Source organism: Cydia amplana, chromosome Z (genome assembly GCF_948474715.1).
Source record: "Cydia amplana chromosome Z, ilCydAmpl1.1, whole genome shotgun sequence".
Lineage (NCBI taxonomy): Eukaryota > Metazoa > Arthropoda > Insecta > Lepidoptera > Tortricidae > Cydia > Cydia amplana.
This window is the reverse complement of record NC_086096.1, coordinates 24,403,064-24,415,433: the sequence shown is the minus strand read 5'-3', so window position 1 is coordinate 24,415,433 and position 12,370 is coordinate 24,403,064. Positions and strand designations below refer to the sequence as shown.

Sequence of the window (12,370 nt, the reverse complement as noted above, 5' to 3'; positions counted from 1 at the left end):
TTGAGTAGAATAATTGGCGTAACAATATAGTGGAAAATCACCAAGTGTTTAATTAATGTTGTATTGTAATTATTTATTTAAGTGGTGCATATTTTACTTACAGTGTAAAATATTTAGTTATGCCTTTTGAACAAAAAATCGCTACTGTAGAATTTGATGTTTACATCTTTTTAAAAACTAAATTTTTTAAATTTTTTTTTCCAAAAATCTCAATATATTTTTTAGAGATTACTTTACACATACATTCACAAAATAGTGTTCTATTATATTCCAAACACAAATATACTGTAGGATATAATGTGATGCTCTCGAACAATTTAAAGTTTAGTAACCGGCCTATAAGCTTCGAGTGCTCACTCCATCAGTTAATAATAACTTACTTAAGTAGTAGTAAGGATAAATAATAACTTGTACTTATAGGAGGCATGGTAAAATGAACTGCAAGTTCGAAAAAAATATAAATTTTGAATGACTTTATCTCGGAAACTATTAGATCTACACCGACAATTCTAGTCTCGTATTGTAGCAAATTCAGTCTTCTTTAAAAAATTTGGTCTTCTTTAATGTAATGTTTTGAAAAGATGTGTCCCGCTGAGTTTCTTGCCGGTCCCATATTGGGATGGGTATCTACAATTTAGGAGGGAATTAAATCTTCTCGGGTCAGAGGTGTAGGGTTAGAACCGGCGTAGCTTTATCGACTTGAAAATAGTTGTAATGTAGACCTAGCCTTATGAACCAATTTTGCATGTATAATTTTAACTGGCCTTAAAATGTATAGTTTATGATGGTTCATTATTTTGTAAATGGGTAGATTTGCACAGTCTACTTTTTCCTCAGTCACCCGTTGACCACGAACGCTGTAAAGGGTTCGATACGGTGGTATAAATTCAATATACGCGATATAATCCGTTTTAATAGTTTTATTTCATGAGTAACTATCGCGGTAACCGAAGACAATATTACTAACTAATCTTGACTAGATCGACATTTGACAAAGTATGCCTATCGAGCTTAATTTGAGACTATTTCGCCAACTCCTTGGTACGATTTAATAAAGGAACAAAAGGTTAATATGCTGCCAAAAGATCACTACATATTATAAAACAAACTCCCCCCGCGTCTGTCTGTTTGTATGTATGTATGTTCGCGATAAACTCGAAAACTAGTAAACGGATTTTCATGCGGTTTTCATATATCAATTGAGTGATTCTTGAGGAAGGTTTAGGGAGCAAGACAGTATAACAATGTTTTCATTTATCATGCTCTAAATAACTATACTTTTGCCCTCAAAGTACCCTCAACAAATACTATAAAATTGTAAACAAACATAATATGCATTTTACTTTCCACGTATTCGAAATAAAAATTAGAGTGTTTAACTCCCACATTCGTCCTTTTTATTTTTAAAGCAAATTAATTTCTCCACCTTATTTGACCTATTACACAGGATACGGCATTACCAAATTAAAAGCATGAATTTGTGGTAGTAGAAATGCAGCGTTAGTGCAGGGCGCCTGGTGCGGTGCAGAAGCGGTGTTTGTTGTCAAATCGGTGGGAGGCGCAAGCGGGGCGCGGGCGGTGACCGCGATGGCAGGTGCGCGCCGCGCCAGTTCCGCGACTCTCTCCGCTGTGTCGGCACGTGCTGCAAAACAGACAATGTAGTCCCGTTTCGCATCTACCGCTAACTAAGTGACTTGTGTTGTGTTGTTGATTGTTAACTATTCTGTTACAATCATGGTAGTGCTAGAAAGTGGTGGCGCTTTACTTGAACCGGCGCTCGCGCTGGATGGTACGGCAGCCGCTTGTCTAGAACGAGCTTACGCGCAAGCGGACGTTTCTCTAAAACTTTTACCTAAGCGTTATATTAACCTTCATCAATGGTTGTCACCTGTGGCGACATCACCAACTGCTGCAGCTGCAGCTGGAAAAGACCTTAAATTGCAAATAGTAAGCTTTCTTGATTAGAAACAACCGTTTATTTTGTATAATTATACACACATCTATTAGGTATTTCTTCTCTCTCATGACGCTCCTTTTAACCGATTCACATTGTGACAAGTAGCCTCATTTTTTGAAATGTTCTGTTGATGGTAATAACCGGTAGCCTAGACCAAAACAATGCTACCACTAAAGCTCGCAATTGCCAAATGTTACTAGTTTATGAGAAACCATTTTTTGAAAGTCGGGAATAATGTACCCCGGTATTGACTAAAACTCAAAATATGCTGAGATCGATACCGATTATAAAAAAATAGTTAAAAAAAAAAACTTATAACTATCAATATACTATGGAACGGAATAATCAGCACAGTCCTAACAGCATTTTTGTTTTTTTTTTTCTCGAAAAATCTACTATATTAAGCTGTTATTTTATAGAACGGAAGCTAGTTATCTTTTCTATATGCCATAAATATTTCATTAACTATGTAATTTCATCGACTATTGAAGTTATTGCATGTTTAAATGTCTTGTTAGGGTCGTCACATAAGATATTATTAGTACTATCACACAGTTAAGAGTAAATTAAAAAGGGTCACTTATGATAAAAAATGTTCTGACCTGTGTTATTTATTTTAAAGTGTGTTTACATAGGTATTAGACTAGATTTGTTTCTGCCAATAACGAGTGCACGACAGCGATATAATGTTGTCGATATGCGTATTAAAGTACATAATAGGTAAGTAAATAAAACATAGAAAAATGTATATATTTTAGATATTTAAACCTGAATAAACTGTTCTTCAAGTAAAAATACAGATGTAATCGTAATAATTTAACTATGTTAAATATTCATGTATTATATACTACTAGTAATTGTTAACAACCAATATCTAACATCACTGTCAATGACATACTATCTGGGAGACCGAGCTTTGCTCGGAAAACATATAAAATCTCTAATATTAGCGTTTTCCCAGAGATAAGACCTAGCTAGATCGATTTTTCGCCCCCGGAAACCCCCGTATACCTAATTTCATCGAAATCGTTAGAGCCGTTTCCGAGATCCCCGAAATATATATATGTATATATAAATAAATAAATCCTCCTCCGACGCAAAAAAGGAGTGTTTTATGTTTGACGCCAATGTCGTATGTCCTGTCTTTGGCATCGCTATCCAACATATATAAATACATACAATACTCTTTATTGAACACATCACATACTCGTAGTTTACAATAAATGTACTGTAACATAGACAATTAGATTGAGGTGGCGGTCAGGCGGTCTTATCGCTTAAGAGCAATCTCATCCAGACAACCTTTGGGTATCGGAGACAACAGAATTAAAATATACGGTAGGTGGCGCAAAGAAAAACTATGAAAGGTCGAATTGAATATAACCTAAGAACACAAAACACCAATATAGATAAACATACGATTTAGATATACCGATTTAGATGCGTTTTTTTTTTACGTTTAAGCGAGTTTCCTTCCGGCGGTTCTTAGCTACTTATGTTTGATAGAAGTCGATCCAGCAGTTAGCAAAATCATGTAAGGCATTTATGACATAAAATGGATTTAATGGCATATAGCGTAGGGTTTTTTTTTTAATTATTACTTTCATAGTTATTAGATCTATTTCGCTTTCAGTCAAAATTACATTATCGATGAGTGCAAGTTTTGCTTGCCTGTTTTATAGGTACATAATATCTTTGTACAGCTTATTGCGATGTTTTAACGAATCCTTCTCGTTGATTCCGTTGCTAAACCGTTTTGTTTAGCTTTATATTAATTCGGAGTACCTGATCCGATCACCATGGTTCTTATCATGCATTTAAGATATGGCCTAAACAAATATATGTAGCAAGTAATAAAGGCTCGTGATTTATTACGATGTTTTGAAATTATTAACAAGTTAACATTTTTCGCCATATTCGTATTACCTATATACAAGAGAGTAAGGTCCAAACGTGTGAATATATCTTTGACGTCGACCGTACCAGTATTTATAGTAGCTAAGTGACAAATGACACTTAAAAGACGTATGTATAGTATTTTGGTAACACGATGTATACCGTGACAGGTGTCATCTCACTATAATTTATAACCTTAAAACGTCAGTCATCGCAAAATTGTATTGCGATAGACCGGTCACCGTACTCTTCCTGTTGGAAAAATACTATTACTCCTAGGTATTTTAGATGTGGAATGGTGTATTAGAGCCCGTACCATGAGTCACTGACAGTGTCAAAACTGATATTTACGCTATCGAGAACGTAGTACGAGCGAGTATATCCGAGTACGAGCGAGATGTATAGAAAGTAAGTTACGTTCTCGACGGCGTTTATGTCAGTGACAAACTGATGGTAGCCTTATAGATGTCTGACGTGTAGGTATTAAAAAAAACTGCGCGTCTATTGCTAATACTTACTTTTTCTTAATTAAATTTTGTTTTGTTTTTACTAGTACTTCTTATTATTTATTTTTTACGAAAGAACGTCTGATTTGCGAATTTGTATTTTCACAACTGCTGTCATTTTACCCTGTTATTCTGGCCACCGCAGTTCGCAAAGGTATAAACCTCTTGAAGTATAAACCTCTTCCCTTATGAATAATCTAATAAGTTTGTTCTAATTATTTTTGTATTTTTTTTTAAATATGAATGCATTGCTTGCCAAGCGAAAGGTTTCAGGCTTACCACTTATATTAACTGCCGGGATTTTTTTTGTTTCTCAGTAGTTGCCAACAAGAGTTTATAAATGTTCACTACTACTGAATATACCCTTACCCCCTAGTATAAATTTCATTCGATAGCGTGACGTGACGTCACTGGATTTTGAGTTTCCAAAACGCTGTTCAAAATCACATACAATATGAGACAACGCAAACGCTATCGAATTAAATTCACACTAGTGTGGCTACCACCAGTACGGCACTGACATTTATAAACACTATCGAAAACGTAACTTACTTTCAATGCATCTCGCTCGTACTCGCATATCAGTGCGCGACAAATATGTCAGTTTTAACACTGTCATTAACTCATGGTACTGGTACTGGGGTTCCTATTTTGTTTTAATACGTCTACACACCGTTTTCATTCCATTCAGACGGTCTACGGTTGTCCATACTTGAAGTCGCGCGCGTGAACGCAACTCTGCTAGACCGCCAATAAGCTGCTTTGAAACTATAGAATATGTACTATGAGTCCTACCTAAACGTGAATTTGTACCTTCATAAAAAACTATTTCGTCTAGGAATGCTTATGGTATCAGTCGTACAGGTTTGTTTTGAGGATCAAATGTCTGTATGGGAATGGGACCCATTGTATTAAAGCAATGCAAAAGTCACAAATGATGGTCAAAGTCTGGCACCCGCACTTTACTGGCTGGCAACTCCACCAAATAATTGAAAACTGTCACATATCAACAGGCCCTAAGGCAAGTTTACACGCTCGTAGGGGCCTTATCAGGAAAAAATAATGTATTGATTATCTCCGAAATAGATTTAATTAGAATATCGGTGTCTTTGAGAACGCTACTCGATTTAAGCTCAGGAATGCACCCTTGAAATTAAATGAAATAAAAAAAAAACCGGCCAAGTGCGAGTCGGACTTGCGTTCCAAGGGTTCCGTACATTAAGTCCGACTCACGCTTGACTGCACAGTTCTAATAGGTTTTCCTGTCATCTATAGATAAAGAACTATTTTGTGTATTTTTTCAAAATTTTCGACCCAGTAGTTTCGTTCGGAGATAAGGGGGGGAATAGTCAGTTTTTGCTTATTTTCTAGAATATCTGCTAAACTCATCATCTTCATCTTCCTCGCGTTGTCCCGGCATTTTGCCACGGCTCATGGGAGCCTGGGGTCCGCTTGGCAACTAATCCCGGTAATTGGCGTGGGCACTAGTTTTTTTTACGAAAGCGACTACCATCTGACCTTCCAACCCAGAGGGTAAACTAGGCCCGTATTGGGATTAGTCCGGTTTCCTCACGATGTTTTCCTTCACCGAAAAGCGACTGGTAAATATCAAATGATATTTCGTACATAAGTTCCGAAAAACTCATTGGTACGAGCCGGGGTTTGAACCCGCGACCTCCGAATTGCAAGTCGCACGCTCTTACCGCTAGGCCACCAGCGCTTCATATCTGCTAAACTATTAATCCTAAAATTATAAAATAAAATTTGAGATCCTTACAATGAGCTGTTTAATTTGATATGTAACACGATTTACACGATATAGTTTGAAAAACTTTATTTTTTAATTTTCTCATTTACCCCCCAAAAATTGCCTCCATATTTAATATTTTTGAAGTGAAACCTTCTTTAGCGGCGCTGGGCACTTTTTGAGGTGGGGTAAAAATGATAAACTCGAGACAGCGTAAGGCGATCACGTGACCGTAAGCCCCGTAAGGTGGCCACTCATAATTTAAATGGCATTTAAATCAATAAAGAAAAACTCAATGTTATTTGACATTTATGTTGCGGACTCCTTTTCAAGACTTTTTTTTTAAATACCACATAGGTGGCAAACAAGCATACGGTCCGCCTGATGTTAAGCAGTCACCGTAGCCTATGGACGCCTGCAACTCCAGAGGAGTTACATGCGCGTTGCCGACCTTTTTTTAAAAACCTGTACAGTCCTTTTTTGAAGAACCCCATACCGTAGCGTAGACCCTCGGGAAAACCTCGGAAGGGAGCTTATTCCACAGCCGGAGCGTCAGCGGGAGGAAATTCCTCTTAAACCGCACAGTACGCGACCATTTAATGGCAGTATGTATATAAACATGTCAATGAAAAAGTGTGATATTATTTGAGAATTATAATAATATATAATATATAAATAGAATACCTCCGCTAAACGTATGTATCGTGTTACCGGGCGTCGGTAACATAGTGAGGTGAGTTTTCACTTCTATCGGCACTCCCGGAGTGCAACCGTTGTTGCTAGTTTTATTTACGTTACATGTCCATCTTTGGGTCAAACTTGCATATGTGTGCCAAATTTCAATTTAATTGGTCAAGTAGTTTCGGAGAAAATAGGCTGTGACAGACGGACGGACAGACAGACGAGTGATCCTATTAGGGTTCCGTTTTTTCCTTTTGAGGTACGGGACCCTAAAAAGACGGTGTATATACATAGATACATACATAGGTTTATTTAGTATTGAACATGAATAATATCTTATTGTAGAGGCATGGTAAATATACCATTCGACCTAATTAAGGTGCAGTAGGTTCAGCCAGAAGAGTTTTTGAAAATCGTAGTGCTTTTTTAGATCACAATACGTTTGCCAAAAATTTTATTAGCAATCTTGAGGTCTTTTTCTAGTAATTTCGATTCGAAACCTGATTACTATCGCTCGATAGAAAAAAAATTTAAGAAGTCTGTAATCTGTATTTTTAGGTTTGGTAAAAACGTCCTTCCTCCATTTCCTCTCTGGATATTATTCCTGCCTCGATTTGATGTAAATATTGGTAAAGTTGCCAAGTAATAATATATAATAAGAATAATAATAATGCGCTACTAATTTAAATACTAAGTAATTTAACTGATCTAAACTACCCTTAGCTTCTATTAGTTTTTCACGTGTAAAGTGAATTTTGTAAATCACTACTAGCAGGTAACGAAAAGGTTTTGGGGCTCATTCCCTGATTTGATGCGTGAAGTTTTCAACGCATCGTGCCGGCTGCCGCTACTGCCTGTATCTCGCTGGCCCATCTCATACATTCAATGTACAACCTCGTAAAGCACTCACTATTGAATGTTCCTTAGGTACTGCTCTCGAATCTAAACATGAGATTTGAGAAATATTTCAGATACACAGCTTGAAAGATTAGTCAATCTCGACCAATAGATTTGAATCTTACTTAATTACAAGTGTTACATAGTACATACTAGCATGTAAAAATATCAAAAATCTGTTTTTTTAGGACTCGATAAAAAAATAAGTATACATGTAATTAAAGAAATATTTACTTCTTCATAAACCTTGATTAATTGACTTTCGAAAATGAAAGAAACAAAAAAATATTCATATTGCGAACAGCTTGTTAAAAAAAAATTAAAATTGGCCATCTCTCTCGAGGTATCCGGGAGTGATGATCATACCATTACAGGAGAGATGGCCATAGCATAACTCTTCATTTGAGTATAATTTATTTTTCATTTTTATTCCCCAAGTACCTTTTCTTCTCAAGACCCCGCCTAGGCCACCTAATACCAGCAAGCAGCGCACTCAACGCAATAATGGAGGAGAAGCACGTGATATTTTTTCCCCACACCTGCAATAGTTATCTTTCTAAATGAACTCCATTTTCCTTTTTTAATCGTTATTATGCATAGGGGGATGTTGTCACTGATATCTGATAACCTTTGGAATACCTAATTCGTGATAGATACATCTTCATCACTGTGTGCCTTCACGGCCATATGGCCATAATACCCCAACTTCAACTGGCCATCTCTCCTTTTCGTCCGGGAGAGAAGACCACGCCTAAAATCAAAACAAGTTGAGACTCAAGCTTCATTTTTATTTAGGTTAGAACAATACTACAACCGTATACTTTGCACTAAAAGCAAATAACGCCATTAGAATAAGACACTAGCATCACCACCATGTAAAATATGAAGCCTCTAAGAAATGTTTGCACTAGTCAAAACAATCAACAAGGATTTTACGTACTTTTGCAAGTTTTTCCTCCAAAATTTTGGCCTTATCTTTGCTTCCAAGCATGACGTGAAGCGTACTAAACAAGAACTAGCGACATCTAGCCATCAGAACCATGAAATATTTGGATGGGCAATCTCCCCCTTATGGCCATCTACCCCGGAATTACCCTAATAAATTTGACCAATCACGTGCCGCCGCGTTCCAGAGGACGAAACAAAACGATCTGATATTAATTATTTATTTTAGGTTGTATTGTAGAAACAATTGCTTCATATGTTAGAAACGCGCATGTGACACCCTTAAAATAGCAATATCCATGGACTACGGAGACAGCTTATCGTTTCATGTTAGTCTCCATTTGAGGTGTCGTTGACCAGCTGGCTGGGCGCGTATGAAGGTATAGCGGCTGCTCGCGTATTTTAGCTGTATACTTATGGTTTGTTTACCTATATGTGACGTTCCACGTATAAAGGTACGTTATTGCGGTCGGCGCTTACGTCGCGTAGCACCGCATTGGTATTGGAGCGTCGATATTAATAACATAAGCACCTTTAGGTACCCGTGGAATGTCACAGTCATATGATTCAATTAGTTTAAAGTATTATTATTTATTATAGTTGACTCATTGATAAATTATTGTATACAATAATGATTTCCGAGCTTTTCAATCTCATACCTATTAAGATCACTCAGCCAGCTTCGTGGCCTTAACACGGTAGTCGACTGTAAAGCTCTCATATCACGCAACGTTGGGAACAAATCAAATCATTTTATTAAAATCATTTTTGATTTGTGTTTTGCAAGTAGTCACAGTACTAAATATAAATTATTAACTGAAATAGATGTCGTACATTAAAGAAAAAGTGACAAAGCCCTCCAGTGGTGAAGGCCGAATTCGAACCGGCGTCTTTAGCAATCCGGGTTAACGCCTGGAAGCCCTTGGCCACCCAGCCACGGTGGAACCCGTCCCAATTTCTCGAATATATGCTATATGCATCTTACTAAGAGTAGACGTCTTTGACCAACTTTAAGGGCAAGCAATATGCCCTTGCACTTCCTATACGAATTCCTTTTCTTTTTCTTTTTCAGTTTATAATCTCTCATATCACGATTTTATAAAATACTATTATGTGATTGCTACATAATGAAACGCATTAACTAGTGTGGGGTCAAAATAGGATCACACGAGTAATTGAGTGCTTAATTATGTACATTCACTATTTTATCTAGACACATATTAGGTATAATAAGCTCTCTATGATTTGTTGACTATTAAGGACAGCATGTTACGACCGGCATTGCGGCATAAGTAGTTGCTCTGTCGCAGAACTCGCGGATATGAGGTGACGTCTCCGAAATATTAAGATTGCTCGTTCTACACGAAAGTTTGCTATAAGTAATTCGTTTATAAACAACAAAGCAAACTAATTTTATACAACTAATTAAAAGATACACTGAATGACGTTCAGTAGCGGTAAATGAAAATATTTTTAATGCATGTCACGCAACCGTAGTTTTTTAGGGTTCCGTACTCAAAGGGTAAAAACGGGACCCTATTACTAAGACTATTCTGTCCGTCGGTCTGTCCGTCCGTCTGTCTGTCTGTCTGTCACCAGGCTGTATCACATGAACCGTGATAGCTAGACAGTTGAGATTTTTACAAATGGTATATTTCTGTTGCCGCTATATCAACAAATACTAATAAGTACGGAACCCTCGGTGGGCGAGTCCGACTCAGACTTGTCCGGTTTTATTATTTAAAGTTGAGTTGTTCGAAATTTCAGTGTCCAACTGTACATTCAGCATCAAATAGATAGTGACGGCAAATGTGGCCAAATATATCGGAACGCATCCTTATTTCTATGGCAAAAAAATTACATCACGATATATTTGGCAACTTCAGCCGCCACTATTTATTTGATGCAGACTGTACCATCGCCCACACTTTAACTGGCCATCGGTGGACCTTATGCCTTTGTTATAAGTATAGGGTCCACCGATGGACAGTTAAGAGTGTTGCTTTTTATACCTAATAATAAAATCGATATTTATGTTAATAAATAATTATGGAATAATAACATTTTCACAGATAAAAAATTTGTCCTTACAAAACAGGTTTATCTTTGATGGGCGTAATTTGTTGGGTTTGTAGAGGGTACGCACTATAGAGGGTTCGTGATATGTGTGTCGATAAACAAGACATTAAGACAATCACGAGCAGAAGCTGTAAAAGCTGTAAAAAAAGCCATAAAGCTAGAAAACTCTTGATACAAAATATCGTAGAGTGCGGACAGGCACCACCGACACACAATACATGTGTCTAAACAAAGAACGAGGTAACACGAAGGCGAGGGCGGAGCGCACGAGCGCTGGAATACATTAGCTGCCACCAACAGTGCCAGTGTGGGAGCGTTGTAATATATTTTCCGAGCGGTCATTTTCGACAATTAACCACATAAAATAAGTGAAATTATGCATGCGGCCGACGACGGCGTATATCACGTCCAGTTACGGAGCACGATACCTACCTTCCTACCTTCACATTCATTATTCAAAGAAATGTTTCGCTCCACTAGCCCGAGCCCGGAAACGCGGGGTCTGTTGGTGTGATTGATGGAAACCACTTATGTTAACTTTTTACTTTGATTATGATATGTCGCCAATTTTAACATAAATAATTTACACAAATAGATTTATAAAAACGTATTTTTTTTCTAAGAATGCCTTTAGGCTCCGTATATGTAGGTATAGGTTTCGCGGGGAACAAAAGGCGCCAGTTATGCATATACATACATTTTAGTGACATAGAGTCCGTCTTAGCCAGTCTAAGCTGACTTATCACAGACTTGAATAGAACGAAGTGAGTGTCATTATAAAAGTTTTTTTTTATAGAAATTTGACATTAATGATGACATAACCACACTTTATCATTGCAAACTGCAGAGTTAGCTTGGTCCGACTCTACCCCATTAGTCAAAATGACAAATTAAGACAAATAATACAGTAAATTTATACATTTAGCGTTTGCGTCAAATCCGGTAGTTCTGATTTTTGCAGACTTATTTATGATGTTGGCCCAATTAATAATCCAAGTTTGTGACCTCGAGCGCCGAACGCAACATGGTCAAAAATCTAAAAAACCGCGAAAATGTCATTTTTCTTTTAGATTTGGGCGATTATAACCCTAAAAGACTAGTTTTTGATAGTACCTTTTCAGGGCGTTTTTAAAGCAGACTATATTTGCTACAATACGACACTAGAATTATCTCTGTAGATTGAATAGTTTCCGAGATAGTCTTTCAAAAGTTTTTAATTTTTTGAATTTGAATTTGTAGGCTAAGTGCAGTGAGTATGCACTTTTGTCTCAGGCGATGCCGCTTGGCACGATTGTTTCTAAGGTCAAACAACGCTGATTTGGCCCGGTAGCCATGAAATCGTACCGTGCCTACCCCCCCTAAAAGGGAGGGGAAAGGGTTGGATCCCCAGGTCCAATCTATACTATTGCCTCAAACCCACTCCAACATTCTGGCTCCCAGCTCTTAGCGCGATAGAACCACCACACCTGCGACGAAAAAAGTGCCAGCTCCGAGAGGCTATAAAAACCAAATGTCATCCCACACTGCCTATCCATAAAGACCTCACTGACTTTGGAGAGAAACGACTCAAGTCTCGTAACCCGCCAGCTCTTGGGATGGTGCATATTGACAACGAGTGGGACATACACGACTCATGGATGACCGAGTGGAGTGCCCAACAAC

At 37.5% G+C, this 12,370-nt stretch overlaps 1 protein-coding gene across 4 annotated transcripts in view; it reads left to right on the top strand.

Annotated features, from left to right (window-relative positions):
- LOC134661276 (maternal protein pumilio) overlaps nucleotides 1-12,370 on the top strand; it is a 305,529-nt gene that overhangs the window by 217,377 nt on the left and 75,782 nt on the right. The window lies entirely within an intron of this gene.